Raw genomic sequence first — 18,502 nt, 5'->3', positions numbered from 1 at the left:
ACAACTAGAGAAAAGCCTGTGAAGCAATGAAGATTTGCACAGCCAAAATAATAATAATAAATAGAATATTTTTTAGAAGAAATTGTCAATAAAATAAAAGGGCAACTCACAGGATAAAAGAAAATATTTATAAAGCATATATATGATAAGGAATTAATTTTCAGAGTATACAGAGGACTCTTAAAACTTAATAACAACAAAACCAAACTGACTAAAAATTTGGCAAAGGACTGAAACAGACATTTCTCCAAAGAAAATATATAAATGGCCAACAAGAGGGAATTCCCTGGTGGTCCAGTGGTTAGAACTCCATGCTTTCACTGCAGGAGCAACTAAGTTGCTCTGATGGGGAACTAAGATCCTCCATAGCTGTGCAGCACAGTCAGAAAAGAAAAAAATTAGGTTGTCTATAAATGGTCAATAAGCAAATGAAGCATGCTCAACATCACTAACCATTAGGAAAATGCAAATCAAAACTATAATGACATACATCCATTAAAATGGGTCCTACCAAAAAAGAAAAAAGAAAGACCAAAAATAATATGTTAATGGGGGTGTGGAGAAACTAGAATCCTTGTATGTTGTTGGTGGGAAAGTAAAATGGTACAGCTACTATGGAAAAGAGTATGGCAGCTCCTTAAAAATACAGTTACCATATGATCTAGCATTCCACTTCTGGGTATATGCCCAAAAGAATTGGAAGCAAGGGCTCAAATAGACCTTTGTACACCCATGTTCATAGCAGTTTTATTCACAATAGCTCAAACATGGAAACAATCTATTTGTTCATCATTGATGATTGAATGGTAAAATGTAGTATAAACATATAATAGCATACTATTCAGCCTTTAAAAGGAAGGAAACTCTGACATAGCTACAACATGGATAAACCTTGAGGATATTATGGTGATTGAAATGAACCAGTCACAAAAAGACAAATACTGCATGTTTTCTATTTATATGAAGTAGTTATTTAGAGTAGTAAAAAACTAGACAGAGAAAGTAGAATTGTGGTTGTCAGGGATTGGGGGGAGAGGTTATTGTTCAATGGGTATAGGGTTTTAGCTTTATGAGATTAAAAGTTATGAAGATGAATGATGGTGATGGTTGTACCACATCATGAGTATATTTAATACTGCAGAAGTGAAGTTGTTCAGTCGTGTTCGACTCTTTGTGACCCCATGGACTGTAGCCTACCAGGGTCCTCTGTCCATGGGATTTTCCAGGCAATAGTCCTGGAGTGGATTGCTATTTCCTTCTCCAGGGGATCTTCCCAACCCAGGGATCGAACCCGGGTCTACCGCATTGTAGGCAGACACTTTACCATCTGAGCCACCAGGGAAGGTACACTTAAAAATGATTAAGATGGAAAATTGTCAGTCATGACACTTATCTCAACAAAACTTAAAAAAAAAAATCAACTGAATCTTAGACAAGTTCAATCCCTGGTCTGAGAGCATTCTGCATGCCATAGAGCAAGTAAGCCCATGTGCCACAAATATTGAGCCTGGGCTCTAGAGCCAGAGAGCTGCAACTCCTGAAGCGGGTGCCTAGAGCCTCTGCTCTGCAACAAGAGAAACCATGGCAATGAGAAGACCGAGCACTGCAATGAAGAGTAGCTCCCACTAGCCATGATTAGAGAAAGCCTGTGGGCAGCAAAGAAGACCCAGCACAACCAATAACAATAGATAGTTGATTTATTATGAATAATAAATTAATAATTAATTAATTTAAAGTCAACTGATAATAAAGTTTATTTTGGGACTCTCAGTTCTATCCCATTGATCTTCATGTCTTATGCTGCTACTGCACTGCCTTGATTAGCTTTTTAGTACTTTTCGAATCATGAAGTATAAGTCCTCCAACTTTGTTCTTCAGAGTTGCTCTGACTAAGAAAGCAGCTGTGTTTCTTTCAACTATGTGTTTTATGAGAGAAACATTTAAAGAACATTTATAATATATGAAAAACACACAAACACATCTAATGCAATCCTTGTAAAAATCATATAAGGTAATATTATGACTTTATTAATTAAGTGATCATATTTTTATCATCTGTTCTGTATCAGACATGATAGGCAACATGATCCCTGTTCAGGTTTAGGTCACTCTCTCAAATTGAAATGCAGTTCTCTTGACTCCAAGTCCCTAAATAGTTTCACTGCAAAAAGATTAATTCCTTCTATAGTTCTCAAACATCTTCTATAGTTTCTCTCTGGCCTGAGCTGGATAAGTGGCCACCTGAATGGCATGAGAACCAAGGTAAATCCTGGATCTTATAGCCTTCTCATTTAAGTGGGAGATCATTCAACCATTTGTTCATTTAAAGAATATTTATTCAGGGCCTACTGTATGCCAAGGATTAGTGATATAATCAAGAAGAGACAATGTCACCACCTTCATGAAGCTTACTTTTCTGCACAAGAGACATGTAACAAGAAATTTCACAAATAACAAGATAATTACAGCAAATAATTGCAGGCTTCTGTCAAGAAAGTCTGCCAAAATTAAGAATATCAGAGATAACTACCATTGATGGGGGGTTTACAGAAAACCTCACTTTAAAGACTTAAAATTTTGTCAAGGGACGAAGAATAAGAGAGAAATGGCCCTATCAAAAGCATTTCAAGCAAAGAAAGTACAACAGCAGAGTCCCTGAGGCAGGAAAAGAGCTAGGTGTAACCTGGGAACTGACAGAAAGCCAATGAGATTAGAGTATACTAAGCAAAAAACACGGTGATACTGGAGAGGTAAGCAGGCAGTGCTTACAGGGCATTGGAGGGCACCCAAGAACCGAGTTATCCAACTCGAGACTAGAGTTACATCCTGACAGCTCTTGTCCTGGTGTGCTAGAGTCCTTGGAGAAAATCTGCTGCTCTTGGTTCACTGGTGGGGGCAATGCAGGAGTGCCCAGATCAGATACATGCCCTCACTGGCTCCAAGATGGAGTGGATTGGCCAGCATATTTTTTCATATTCTTGGCCATGGTGCGTTATAAACCCTTTTCTCTGTTCTTCTAGGGTTACTACAAAGTTTCGGGGAAGGGAAAGCTCCCAAAGCAGCCTGTCATTGTGAAGGCCAAATTCTTCAGCAGAAGAGCTGAGGAGAAGATTGAGGGTGTAGGTGGTGCTTATGGCCTGGTGGCTTGAAGCCACATGCTGGGAAATTCATTAAATGTTAACAAGTGCTTTCTTAAAAAACAAACAAACAAACAAAAACTGTTAGCCAAAGTAAATTAGAAGCCATTGAAGGATTTTAAACCAAAGGATGTTGTGATCTGTTTTATATTTTTAAAAGCTTACTCCTACTATGTGTATAGAATGGATTGGGTATATAAGTAAACAAGGTTAAAATCTTGAAGTTCATGAAGTTCAGCTAGAAGGCTATTGCAGCTGTCAAAATGAAAGAAAGCTTTCTTAGACTAGGATGATACTGGTGGAGATACATGGAGAGAAGTGAAAATATTCTAGATGTGTTTTGGAAATGAAAATAACAGGTTGATGCTCAAGTTTTTGGCTTTTATAACTGTATGGTGGCATCATATGCTAAAATGGGGGAAGACTACAAGTAGAGAATATATAGGTTTTAAAAAATCATCCATAATTGCATCTTAGACATGTTGAGTTTGAAACAACTATGAGACATTCAAAAAGCTTGTAGGATAAGGATCAGGCCCTTCCTGCAAGGAAAGCAGCTGAGGAAGAAAGCTTACTGTCAAAGGAAGTCTGACTTCCAGGGGTCCTGGAGCAGGTGTCAGATGAAGGAAACCATTATCCTAAGACCAACGAGATAGAACCAAGAACTAATAGCACTATTGTAGCTCATCTTAGAAAATATTCATTGAATATTCATAGGAATCACCATGAGGTTGGTTGTTGTTGCTAAGTCATGTCCGATTCTTTGCGACTCCAGGGACTGCAGCACACCAGGCTTCTCTGTCCTCCAATATCTCCCAGAGTTTGCTTGGATTTATGCCCATTGAGTCGGTAATGCTATCCAACCATTTCATCCTCTGCTACCCCTTTCTCCTTTTGCCTTCAGTCTTTCCCAGCATCAGAGTCCAGTGAGTTGGCTCTTCACATCATATGGACAAAGTTTTGGAGCTTCAGCTTCAGCTTCAGCCCTTCCAGTGAATATTCAGGGCTGATTTCCTTTGGGATTGACTGATTTGATCTCTTTGCAGTCTGAGAGACCCTCAAGAGTTTTCCTCAGAACCACAATTCAAGAGCATCAATTTTTTGGTGCTCAACCTTTTTTATGGTCCTACTCTCAATCCATACATGACTACTGGAAAAACTGTTGCTTTGACTATAGAGACCTTTGTTGGCAAAGTGATGTCTCTGCTTTTTTAATATGCTGTCTTGGTTGGTCATAGCTTTCCTTCCAAAGAGCAAATGTTTTTTAATTTCACGACTGCAGTCACTGTCTGCAGTGCTTTTGGAGCCCCCCAAAATAAAACCTGCCACCGCTTTCACTTTTCCCCCTTCTATTTTCCATAAAGTGATGGGACCAGATACCATGACCTTAGTTTTTTGACTGTTGAGTTTTAAGCCAGCTTTTTCATTCTCCTCTTTCACTCTCATCAAGAGTCTCTTTAGTGCTTCTTCACTTTTTGCCACTAGAATGGTATCATCTGCATATCTGAGGTTGTTGATATTTTTCCTGGCGACCTTGATTCCAGCTTGTGATACATCCAGCCCAGCACTTCGCATGATGGTCTCTGCATATAAGTTAAATAAGTGCGGTGACAATATACAGCCGCTGTCATACTGCTTTCCCAATTTTGAACCAGTCAGTTGTTCCATGTCTGGTTCTAACTGTTGCTTCCTTACTCACATATGGGTTTCTCAGGAGACAGATAAGGTGGTCTGGTACTGTCTTTAAGAGATGGGAGTACTTGAATACCTTACCTGTCTCAGGTAATAGAAAGAGGCATAAACTTGAAAAGAGAAGACATAGTTTAAGGTCTAGTGACTTTGGCAAAGTTCAAACTTCTTTGGTCCTTGTTGAATAATTATGAAAATTAAGAGGAAAATTTCATGTGAAAGCATCTGGCTGTATAATTGGAGGTTTATACTGTACATTGTGAGAGCAGGTATTATTATGAGCAATCAATATGAGCTCTGTGCCTATAACATTGCTTTCTGGAAAAAACCAATAATTTTGAGATGGTTTAACAGGATCAAAATAAATGTACTTTACCCTGGTACAGGCCAGCTCTAGCATCACCCAAGTGAAACAGATCAGGACAAAATGACACCAAGGAGACTGATGTGTATGCTGAGTTCCCATGTGGGTAAAGAACTCATCTCAGAATCAGTGGGTCTCAGCAGATCTTGACCTTGATTGCAATGTGACCATGACTAATAGCAACAGCTTGGTTATATTGGCTGCAATCTCTTTACCATTGCATTCCAAACTTATCAGAGTGTTGTCTGTATATCTTGTACCATCTTTTAGAGCCTACCTGTCAACATTAACCCACAGTCTTGGCAAACATGCCAGTGATCGTCTGCCTTTCTTCCCATACAATCTCTAGACTTGCTGTTTCAACAAAATAAGCGTTTTTTTCACTCTTTTGCTCTACCCTTGCAGAACAACTCATTTTTCTCAAATACCATGTACTTTCACATTTCCAAACTTTTGTCCGTATAAAGGTTCCTTAGGCCTAGAATGTCCTCACTCCTCACCTTCCTACTGATTAACTATTTATGCTGAAGGTCAGATAAATGTAAATTGCCATCTCTCGTCAAAATACTCAGTGGAATTCATTGCATCGTTATCTATAGTTCCATTTTATGCTATTTATAGTTCAATATATTTATTCAGCAAACATTTACAGAATGTCTGCTGCATATCAGGACCTTTTAAGATGCAAATGACAGAAACCTACTCCAAGTAGCTTAAACAAGCTAGCTCACCACATTTCCATCCTCACCTATATTTCCATTTTACTCCATTTATAATTCAATATACTTAGTCAACAAACATTTACAGAATGCCCGCTAAAGGTCAGGACTCTTTTAGATGCAAATGATACAAACTCAAATCTAAATAGCTTAAACAAGCCAGCTCACCTAATGGAAAAGAACAATGAAAAACATGGTGCGATCCAGGCATTCAAACGATGTGATTTTTATTCATCTTTCTTCTGTACAAGTTGATTAGGTTGGGCCCCCTAGAAATAGAGCCTGAGATAGGATTCTTATGAAAGTGATTTATTGAGGGGATGCCTTTAGGAAAAGATGTGGAAGGGAAACAGGGGAAGAAAGTCAAGTAAGAACGCAGCCTCCATTGGAAACTAGTTTCAGCTTTTCCACATGTGGAGATTTAAAGCATAAATCACACCACACAGTTTGTCCTATCTGGAGTCAAGAGTGTTTTGCTTTAAAAAAAAAAATTATTTCTTATTTTTTTAATTGCAACATGCCACATGTGGAATCTTAGCTCCCCGACCAGGGATCGAACTCATACCTCCTGCATTGGAAGCACAGAATCTTAAACACTGTACCACCAGGGAAATCTTGAGAGTGTTTTGCTTTTTGTATTCCCTTGACGATGAGCCAAGAGCTGTTAGACGGGAAGGTCTGTGTTAATCTTCCCTGTGAAAGGGACATGGGTGAAGCAGCAACAGCAACTATGTGGCAGGCATGATGACTGTCAAGATTCATCTGCAGCTTGGTCAACCTCAGAGGAAAGATCTTCTTAAATCTCTGAAAAGTTCAGGGTGAACTCTGATGTGTGCAATTCTTTTGCAATACAGGTGGAATCAGAATCAAGTAAACCACAAGCTGTAGATGCTTCTCAGGAAAGGGGGGTTTTTAATTAAAGGAAGAAGGCTGGTAGGCAATGTCAAGAATTCATTCTACCAGGTTCCAGGCACTGGTAGGGGCAAAGAATACAATGGTGAGCAAAAAATACACACATCTCTGTTGTCACAGAGCATATCAGCTTTGTTTAGTGCAGAGACACACAAAAAAAGCTGCAATAATGTAAAATATACGCTGTGGTAGGGGAAGGATTGATGGCTATGAATGCATTGTTAGTTTATCCAACTTTATATATCCAGTGCCCAGATGGTACCCTAAGTATTGTAAGTGGTCAGTGAAGGAGCATATGCAGCTAGTTGTGTGAACTCAGGGTTTTGGGCAGGAAGGAAGTAGATCCTCTCTGGGAGTTGTCCTTTTAGTTAGTTTATGGGCCACACAAAACACTCACTCACTACTTATTGGCCATATAGTGCCTTTAAGTGGAGTGATTCTTACATCTGACTCCTGATGACTTTTGCCTATTCCCAAATTCTGCAACTGTTTTCAAATGGTAGGTCTCCCACCTTTGAGGATATTTAATTTCTCTCAGTTTAGTTCAACATATAACTCATTGACCATGAACTTTGTGTTAATAGAGTGCTAAGTGTTGCAAAAAATAAAAAGATGAATAAACCATAGTCCCAGCAAGCTAATAATTTAGGACAGCTGCCTAGCAGGATCAATATAATGACTTGTAATGACAAGGAATGTAAATTTCACTTTGTACATTCTCTGGGTAGCTGCTAGGGGGATTGCAGTTTTTAAAATTTGCTTTTCATCATGTGCAGTGTCACTGAATCTAAGGCCAAAAGGACATAAATGCAGAAAGAGAAACCCTTACATAAGTGCCCTCAAGACAGGAGCAGCCATTTTGATATTAATTCCTCATTTAAATGCTTTCTTCTCTGCAATCACCCTGTTTTTTCCAGTCTCACTTTATTGAGGCTATCAGTGGCTAAGTTGAAGATCTGTCTTGGTAAATGTCACATTGCACTTGAAAATATGTGGGTTAGTTTCAAACATCTTTTGATACTGATTTCTAATGTAATTCCACAGTAATAGGAGAACAGTCTGTATGATTTCAATATCTTTAGGCCATGAAGTTTTTGCACCTTGTTTTATGTCCCTGGATATGTTCCAGTGTCCCCTAGATTACAGTCTATGGGAACTTGAATAGAATTTGTGTCCTATTGTTGAGTGAAAATTGTATAAACCTTAATTATGTTGAATTGGTTCACAGTGCTTTTCAGGTCTACTATATCCTTCTACTTCTCTGTATATTCATTGAAACTCCAACTAAAAATCTTAATTTATCTACTTAAAAAATAATTGTAATATAGTGTAACTATATGTAACCTTGTTCTGTATTTTCTAAATCTCCTGTAAATGTGTTATTATACTTTCATAATTAAAAAAAAAAAAAGACAGAAGCAGCAAATAGTTAGTCATCCTTGACTTTTACCTCTTTTTTACCCTCCACCTCCAGTCACACCTACAGATCAAATCTCCACGCCACCATCTTAGTCCAAGTTGCTCTCATCTGTCACCTGGACTTGCTCTCATCTCTCTCCTGCAAGAGCTTCCTAACTAGTCTCTCAGATCCTATCTATTGCATCCTTCACATCCATTTACCAACACAATTAGCAGAGTAATCTTTTGAAATTGTAAATTTAATTATATCTTCTGCTTAATCCTCATATCAGCCCTATTTAAATTCCTCTTTGGCTTTCCCATTGCACTCAGAATAAAATCCAGACCCTTTAAACAGCATCCTATTAGGCCCTACATGAACTAACATAGCTTTCTCTCTCTCCTCCCTATGATTAAACTCCACCATCACTGCCCTGTCTTCAGTTCTGCAGACTGTACAAGGGGAGAGCCTTTAGCCACATGGTCCCCAATCTGACTCCAACTCAGTTTTCAATCTTGGCTTAAATGGATTGGCTTTAAAGAGGACCTTCTTCACATCTTATTTAAAGAGAGTATCCTAGGACTTCTCTGGTGGTCCTGTGGCTAAGACTCTGCCCACCCAATGCAGGCGGCCCAAGTTCAATCCTTGGTCAGGGAACCAGATGGCATATACTTTAACAAAGATCAAAGATGCCACATGCTATAACTAAGATCCAGTGCAGCAAAATAAATAAATACATATTTTTTTAAATAAATAAAAATTTTAAAAAGAGGGTATCCCCTCCCCATAATGGTCTTTATTGTCTATCATAAAACTTAGTCTTGTTCATTCATGGTGCTTATCACAATTTGCAGTTCAGTATTCATTTTATTGCCTGTGTTTTCCACTAGTCTGAAATTGCAGAAGGGCAAGGGTCATTGTTTTATTTTATAGCAGTGTACTCATTACATGGCTCAATGCTTGCATATAATAGGTGCTCAGTAAACATTTAAGTTCATTCAATTCATCCATTCATTCATTTATTAAAAAATATTTTAAGCCTTAACATTTTTAAAAAGCTTTGAAGTGAACTTTTCTGGTGGTCCAGTGGTTAAGACTCTGCACTTTCACTGCAGGGGGCATGGGTTTGACCCCAGGAAGTTCCACATGCAGCAAGTGTGACCAAAAAAAAAACAACAAAAAACTTGATGGATGGACATCAGATACGTATAATTTTCAAACTTCAAGCTTTGCTTTTTTTTTCTTTCAGTAAAAGGAGAAGGCATGTTTTATCTTGTTTGTCTTTAAGGAAGACCTTACTTGATTTGGGGGAAACGACCTGAAAATTTCTGTTTATATGAAATAGAACATATATATGCATATGGGAAACTGAAAGTTGCTTGGTCATGTCCGACTCTTTGCAACCCCAGAGACTATACAGTCCATAGAATTCTCCAGGCCAGAAGATTGGAGTGGGTAACCTTTCCCTTCTCCAGGGCATCTTCCCAACCCAGGGATTGAACCCAGGTCTCCCACATTGCAGGTGGATTCATTACCAGCTGAGTCACAAGGGAAGCCCAAGAATACTGGAATGGGTAGCCTATCCCTTCTCCAGTGGATCTTCCTGACCCAGGAATTGAACTGGGGTCTCCTGCATTGCAGGTGGATTCTTTACCAACTGAGTTATCAGGGAAGCCCATATATGCATACATATACTGTATATATATATGTATTTGGTATGTATATTGGGTATTCGGGATACATATATACACACCCATCCATTGGTTTTCAGGAAAATGAAAACAACACAAAAGCAGATGTCTTGGATGAAGCAGCTCAGTTTTCTGTTTGATTACATAAATTTGATGTGTTTTATCAGTACTACTCTTTAGAATTTGTGCTTTTCACTTTCATGCATTGGAGAAGGAAATGGCAACCCACTCCAGTGTTCTTGCCTGGAGAATCCCAGGGACGGGGGAGCCTGGTGGGCTGCTGTCTATGGGGTCACACAGAGTCAGACACAACTGAAGTGATGCAGCAGCAGCAGCAGCAGCAGAAGAAAAATTATTCTTTTCTTTGAATGAATTTAAATAGATTTATGGTTTATTCTATGAAAATATGAGAGTGTATTTCTACTCTAAGAGATCTGGAAATCTGAAAAATCTCCCAAAATATGAGATTGCAAACTTTATCTGGAGCTGGAGAAAAGAATAGGATGAAAGGATCTAGACTGAGCTAGACAGCATTATTGATTATTATCTATAGATCATTTGAAGGAATAACCCAGTGGTGCTGATGTTGAAATATTTTGATCTGAGATTGCATTTTTGAGAGCCATTCTACACTGCAACCCTCTTATGGATAGTAGAAGGAGGTTCTTATGGATGAGGTTGATATTTCCACTCCCACTCATCCTGTCAACTTAGAGAGACATTGATTCTGGAACAGAAAAGGAGGACTAGAGTGATAGACCTGAATATCTGTGATAATTCCACATCATACATGGAACTTCAACGTGTCAGGCAAAATGTTCAAGGGATTGTCTTTTTGGAGAAAGAAGATGGTGCCAACCAGAAGATGGTGGACCAGTGGCCAGACATCCTTCCATCATGCTGACAGGATGGGTCTGAAGACTCACAGCAACCACTTTCAGCAACAGGTGTACATTATTTTCTCTGTTCTACTTTCTGTCCATTATCAACTAAAGGAAGGTTCTATATCCTTCTCTCACTGCCCATGCCAGAAGGGTAGTGAGAGCGTATGTTTGACAATGGATGATAATCCCCAAATTGCAGCATGTGATTGGCAAGAAATGAGTGGCCATGCTTATGGACAGAAAACCAACATTCTGAGGTCAGCAGCTTAATTAGGTGGCCTACCCCACCAGGTTGGATTTGTGGACCATGTAAGCCTCTCTGATTTTAAAAACACTTGGGGAAGAGAGCCCAGGGAATGACTAAACTTTCTTCAGTCAAAAGGGATGGAGGCACAAAGCCCTCATAATTTGAATATTAAAGGAATCACTTCACAGTCTTAGTTTGGGGAGGTTTAGAACCATTAAGGCTGTGACAGGTACTACAAGGAAAATGAAAATAAATTTGCAGCAAGTTATTTTCCATCTAGAAGACACAGACTCTTTGTTAGCATCTCAGTCTGTTCAGATTGCTATAACAAACGGCTGTAGACTGGATGGCTTTATAACAAAAAGTTATTTATGTTTCAGAAGCTGGGAAGCCCAAGATCAAGGTGCCTGCAGACTCGATGCCCAGTGAACCAGCCTTCTGGACTCACAGACAGCTGTCTTCTCTCTGCCTCCTAACATGTAGAAAAAGGGTCAGGGAGCTCTCTGGGGTCTCTTTTATGAGGGCAATAATCCCACTCCTGAGGACTCCACCCTCCTGACCTCAGTTCAGTTCAGTTCAGCTGCTCAGTTGTGTCTGACTCTTTACGACCTCAAGAACCGCAGCATGCCAGGCCTCCCTGTCCATCACCAACTCCCAGAGTCCACTCAAACCCATGTCCAATGAGTCGATGATGCCATCCAACCATCTCATCCTCTGTTGTCCCCTTCTCCTCCTGCCCTCAATCTTTCCCAGCATCAGGGTCTTTTCCAATGAGTCAACTCTTCGCATGAGGTGGCCAAAGGATTGGAGTTTCAGCTTTAGCATCAGTCCTTCCAAAGAACACCCAGGACTGATCTCCTTTAGAAGGGACTTGTTGAATCTCCTTGCAGTCCAAGGGACACTCAAGAGTCTTCTCCAACACCACGGTTCAAAAACATCAGTTCTTCAGTGCTCAGCTTTCTTCACAGTCCAACTCTCACATCCATACATGACCACTGGAAAAACCATAGCCTTGACTAGACGGACCTTTGTTGGCAAAGTAATGTCTCTGTTTTTCAATATGCTATCTAGATTGGTCATAACTTTCCTTCCAAGGAGTAAGTGTCTTTTAATTTCATGGCTGCAATCACCATCTGCAGTGATTTTGGAGCCCCCCAAAATAAAGTCTGACATTGTTTCTACTGTTTCCCCATCTATTTGCCATGAAGTGATGGGACCAGATGCCATGATCTTAGTTTTCTGGTTGTTGAGCTTTAAGCCAACTTTTTCACTTTCCTCTTTCACTTTCATCAAGAGGCTTTTTAGTTCCTCTTCACTTTCTGCCATAAGGGTGGTGTCATCTGCATATCTGAGGTTATTCATATTTCTCCTGGCAATCTTGATTCCAGCTTGTGCTTCTTCCAGCCCAGCGTTTCTCATGATATACTACTCTGCATTTAAGTTAAATAAGTAGGGTGACAATATACAGCCTTGATGTACTTGTTTTCCTATTTGAATGGACTGTATATGTATGTGTAAAACAGGAGGTTAAAGTGGAAGAGATTTAGAAAGCTTTGCATTGGTCCTAAAAATTAATGGTTTGGAGATTAATGGGAACTGGGGGCAACTGGAAGATGAATGGAATTTGCCATGGAGGGGCCAAGAGAAATTTGCATAGATTTCTGACTCAGAGACACATATAATTGCTTACTGTTGTGCTCCGTAGCTACTAAACACATGTACACTTGATCTCTCTTTAATTTCAGATGATTTAAAAACTGATTGAGGGGGTTTGTGGCAAAAAAAAAAAAAAAAAAGTTCAAGTATGAAAAGAAATGACCACAGTACTCAAATCACTGTCACACAACTGTTGTTTTCCTGAAAAGACAAACTCCAAATTTTCACTAGTCTTCTGTTTTGAGATTCATTGGTCAGTCTGCAAATGTCACAGCTTAGAAGTTAATGTCAGAGGTGGTGGGGGTAATCAAAATAGCTTGACTTGGGTTCCAGCCCTGGCTGCCATTTTCAGTGCTTTGATAGAGATGATTACAAAGTGCCTTGGCATTATCTCGGTGGTCAGTGTTCATGCAGGCATCACAGATGAGGTTATAACTGCTCTGGATCTTAGGGATGGGCAGGTATTTGTCAAGTGGCCAAGGGAAAAACCAGAGCCTCAGAACACAGATTTGGTTCATGTAAAATTGCATAAGGGTAGAAGCAGACTTTGAATAGGTGATTTGAAATTGTTCACATTGTCTGTTGAGTAGAGGGATTCTGAGGATATTCTGCTGTAGGCTTTTTTTTTTTTTAATAGAAAAGGACATGGGGAGAGTGAAAACAGGTGAGGTAGAGAGAGGTCACGTCATGTCAAGCCTGACCATGGTTATGAGTTTGGATTTTATTCTAAAATAGGAAAACACTGGAAGTTTGTAGGTTGAGTGTATGATGTGATCTGTTTCTGTTTTGAGGTGACAATTCTCGCAACTGTGTGGAGAACGGATTTTCTGGACATTAGTGCCATTATCCAGATGCAGGGTGTTTACAATGAGCTGGGCGGTAGAGTTGCCATAGACACTTTGAAGCAATGACACAAATGTAAGAGAGATAATATTTTTTGAAAACATATTTATATATCTCTTTTTTTTGTATTTTTGAAACTATGATTCTTTGTCTAGTAGAACATAAGCATCATCTCCTTGAGAGAGGTTGGAATTTGTTGCAGAAGGACTACAAAAGTAAAAGCAGTAAGTAATACCCAGAAACGTTAATGTTTAAAATAGGATATTACAGCAAGAAAATGGGCTTTGTGAAGGAATTTTCTAAATTCCTTAGCTTGTATTTGAAGTATCAGAAGTTAGATCTGAATCAGCACAGTGTTCCTTCCATAAAGTAGTCAAGATAATCCCTCCATTTACTATGACTAACAGGAAACATGCTGCTTGGTAGCAGGAGGGTATGACACAGGGAAATTAAAATAAAATCTCACCACTTGTCAAAAGGGGTGGAAGGGAGACTGGTTGGAAGAGGAGGAAGACTAAGAAGAGGAGAGGAGAGGTAAGAAGTTATACTTACGAACTCATGGATTCTCTTCACCTCTTCAGGATTTACTCTAAGATGGAGAGGCACTGGATAATTTAAAATAAACTCCAAGAACAGCTTCCCAGGTGGTGCCAGTGGTAAAGAACCCACCTGCCAACACAGGAGACTTAAGAGATGCAGGTTTGATTCCTGGGTGGAGAAGATCCCCTGGAGGAGGGAATGGCAACCCACTCCAGTATTCTTGCCTGGAGATCTCATAGACAGAGGAGCCTGTTGGGCTACATTCCACAGGGGTGGCAAAGAGTTGAACACAACTGAAGCGACTTAGTACACACCCACTCTCCAAGAACAGAAGAGTTCTTGCACTGATCCCCATTTGAGACTTTGGAAGGAAATCACTATCCTGCATGGTTCCATAAAAGAAGGAAAGGTGCAGCATAGCTAAATAAGTTGAGTGGCCTTGTCAGTAAAGAGAGCTTTCAACTTGCTCCCTCATGTTCCCTTGGTTCCCTTGTGGTGGGTACTCTGAGTTAAGGGCCAGTGTCTGGCACTGTCTCACAGCTCCCAAGTAAGATGTTGTTCTTATTGTTTAGTTGCTAAGTCGTGTCTGTATCTTTTGTGACCCCATGGACTGTAGCCCAGGAGACTCCTCTGTCCATGGGATTTACCTGGCAAGAATACTGGAGTGGGTTGCCATTTCCTCCTCCAGGGGATCTTCCCAACCCAGGGATCAAACCCAGGTCTCCTGCATTGGCAGGCAGATTCTTTATTGCTGAGCCACCAGGGAAGCCCAAGGTAAGATGATATAGTAGCAAAGGCATTATCAGGGGGCAGCCCAGGCCAAGGCCTGGTTGGAGAATACAACAGAGTCTGGGAGTGGAAACTGTTAATACCTAGAGACAAGAAAAATTAAATCAGCAAGGAAATGCCACTGGAAATGAAGTGAGAAAGAAATAGACTATAATTTCATGCCAAAGGTCAGGAATGAACCAACTGTATCTGAATCGATGGCCAACTGTGCACATGCATGGACCAACTTAGGGGTAGAGTCTTTTACTCACCAATGTCACAAGATCATGTAGGCCAGACCCTTCCAACTATGCCCCTGGATACCATCTTGGAGGGAAAAAAGAGGAAAGGCTAATTTAGAAAGGCTAAATTAAATTTAGAAACCCCTTTAAATGAGTGACTTGACCTAATTTTTTTATTTTATTTTTTATTGTGGAAAAATATACATAAAACTTACCACAATAATTTTTATGTTCTCAGTTCAGTGGTATTAAGTATATTCACATAGTTTTACAGCATTATCATAACCCATCTCCAGAAATTCATCCTCCCAGACTAAAACTCTGCATCTATTAAATAACTCCTCACCCACCCCACCCTCCCAACCTCTGGCAACCATTATTCTACTTTCCATTTCTATTGTTTTTGACTATTCTGCCTGCTAAGTCACTTAAGTCGTGTCCAACTCTGTGATACTATAGACTTGTAGCTCACCAGGTTCCTCTATCCATGGGATTCTCCAGGCAAGAATACTGGAGTGGATTGCTGTGCTCTCCTCCAGGGGATCTTCCAAACCTGCACATCTTACATCTCCTGCATTGGCAGGTGGGTTCTTTATCACTAGCACCCCCTGGGAAGCCCAGGAACCATACAATATTTGTCCTTTTGTGTCTGGTTTATTTCACATAGAATAAAGTCTTCAAGGTTCATCCATGTTGTATCGTGTGTCAGAATTTCATTCTTTTTTAAGGTTGGATACTTTTCCATATTATGTATTTATATGCCTCATTTTGCTTATCCATTTATCTGTTGACGGACATTTGGGCTGTTTCCATCTTTTGGATAGTGTGAATAATACTGTCAAGAATCTGAGTACACACTTATCTGTTCTAGTCTCTGCTTTCAATGCTTTTGGGGGTACACCTAGAAGCAGAATTTCAGAATTGTATAGTAAGTCTGTGCTTAGTATTTTGAGGAAGCACCGTGCTGTTTTCCTCAGCAGCTGCACCATTCTATATTTCTCTAATAGTACCCAAGGGTTCCAATTTCTCCACATCCTCACCAACACTTAGTATTTTCTGTTTTTCATTTGGTTTTAAATAGCTATCATGATTGGTATGAAGTAGTATGTCATTATGGTTTTAATTTGGATCTACCTAATGACTATCAATTTAGATCATCTCATGTGCTTATTGATCAATTGTGTATCTTCTTTGGAACATTTATTCAAGTCCTTTGTCCATTTTAAAATCAGGTTGTTTTGTTGTTTTTGAGCTGTTGGAGTTCTTTATCTAATCTAGATATTAATCCCTTATCAAATATAGTATTCATAAATACTTCCTCCCATTCACAGAGTACCTTTTCATTCTGTTGTCTTTTGATGTACAAAATTTTAAAATTTTTGTGAAGTCCAATTTGTCTAATTTTAATTTTGTCACCTGGGCCTGGGGTGTCATATCCAGGAAGTCACTGCCAAATTCGATGTTGTGCAGCTTTTGGCCTGTATTTCCTTCTAGGAGTTTTATACTTTTAGGTCTTACTTATAAGTCTTCAATCCATTTTGAGGGTGTTTTTTTTTTTTTTTTTTTTTGCCACTCTGTGCAGAGATCTTAGTTCCCTGACCAGGGATTGAACCCAGACCCTCTGTATTAGAAGCACAGTTTTCTTGAGATTCTATATGAATCTTAGGTAATTTTTCTATTTCTGCAAAAACACCACTTGAGATTCTTTTTGGAGATTGCACTGAATCTGTAGATTCCTTTGAGTAATATTGACACTTTAGGAATATTAAGTTTTCTTGGGAATTCCCTGGTGGTCCAGTGGTTAGTCCCTCAGACTACAAGGAGACCAAATCAATCAATCCTAGAGGAAATCAACCCTGAATATTCATTGGAAGGACTGATGCTGAAGCTGAAGCTCCAATACTTTGGCCACCTGATGAGAAGAGGCAACTCATTGGAAAAGACCCTGATGCTGGGAAAGATTGAAGGCAAAAGGAGAAAGAGAAAGTGGAGGATAAGATGGTTAGATAGCATGAACGACTCAATGAACATGAATTTGAGCAAACTCCAGGAGATAGTGAAGGACAGGGAAGCCTGGCGTGCTGAAGTCCATGGGTTGCAAAGAGTCAAACATAACTTAGCGACTCAACACACACACCAGTGGTTAGGACAATGTGCTTCTGCTGCTGAGGGCTTGGGTTTGATTTCTGATCCAGGAAGCAATATCCTGCAAGCTGAGCACTATGGCCAAAAAACAATTGTCTCCCCAACCATGAAATTGTGTTGTCTTTTTTTTTTTAATTAATTAATTAATTTGGCTGCAGTAGATCTTGACTGAGACACATGGGATCTTCATTGTGTCATGTGGCACACAGACTCTAGTTGTGACTCATGGGCTCTGGCTTGCATAGGCTCAGTAGTTGCACATGGGCTTAGTTGCTCCATGGCATGTGAGATCTTAGTTCCCTGATTAGGGATAGAACCCACCTCCTCTGCATTGCAAGTTGGATTCTTAACCACTAGGTCACCAGGAAACTCCCTGGGTTGCCTTTCTGTTCATTGCTGTCTTTAATTTCTTTCAACAGTGTTTTGTAGTTTTTACAAGTATACAAGTCTCTCACCTCCATGGTTATGTTTATTCTTAAGTATTTTATTCTTTTTATGCTATGATAAATAGAATTGTCTTCTTAATTAGGGGGGTGTTATTAGTATAAATTAATGCAACTGATGTTGTTGATTTTGTATCCTACAACATTCCTGAGTTTATTTATTAGCTCTTCACAGGTTATATGTGCATGTGTATGTTTGTGTTAAAAATTTTAAGAGTTTCTATGTACATGTTATCCTTGAACAGAGATAATTTTACTTCCTTTTCAATTTGGATGCCTTTTATCTCCTTTTCTTGCCTAATTGCTCTGGCTAGGAGTTCCAGTACTATGTTGAATAAAAGTGTCAAAAGCCAGCTTTTTTTTCCTATTCTTAGAAAAAATGCTTTCTGTCTTTCATCTTTGAGTATGATGTAAGTTGTGGATTTTTAATATGTAATGTTCATTATGTTGAGGTAATTTCCTTCTCTGCCTAGTCTGTTGAATGCTTTTTATCATGGAAGGGTGTCGAATTTTGTTAAATGCTTTTTCTGTATCAATTGAGATGATCATGTGATATTTCCCCCCTTCATTCTGTTAATGTGATATAGTACATTAATTGATTTTTGCATGTCAAACCATCTTTGCATTACCAAAATAAATCCCACTTAATAATGATGTGTAATTGCACTTTTATTTTTGGCTCTACTGGGTCTTCATTGTGGCATAAGGGTTTTCTCTATTTGTAGCTTAGTTGCCCCCAGGCGTGTGGGATCTTAGTTCCCTGACCAGGGATAGAACCTGTGTTCCCTACACTGCAAGGCATATTCTTAACCACTGGACCACC

General features: G+C 39.4%; 1 non-coding gene across 1 annotated transcript; it reads left to right on the top strand.

Annotated features, from left to right (window-relative positions):
• The first annotated feature begins 2,806 nt into the window (after positions 1–2,806).
• LOC112579744 lies at positions 2,807–2,927 on the top strand. Its single transcript, XR_003104080.1, has one exon. It is a non-coding gene; the product is annotated as a small nucleolar RNA SNORA3/SNORA45 family (small nucleolar RNA).
• Positions 2,928–18,502: the final 15,575 nt, after the last annotated feature.

The sequence above is a fragment of the Bubalus bubalis genome, chromosome 16 (assembly GCF_019923935.1).
Source record: "Bubalus bubalis isolate 160015118507 breed Murrah chromosome 16, NDDB_SH_1, whole genome shotgun sequence".
In the NCBI taxonomy this organism is placed as follows: Eukaryota; Metazoa; Chordata; class Mammalia; order Artiodactyla; family Bovidae; genus Bubalus; species Bubalus bubalis.
The sequence above is the reverse complement of the archived record's forward strand: the minus strand, read 5'-3'. Positions and strand labels throughout refer to the sequence as shown.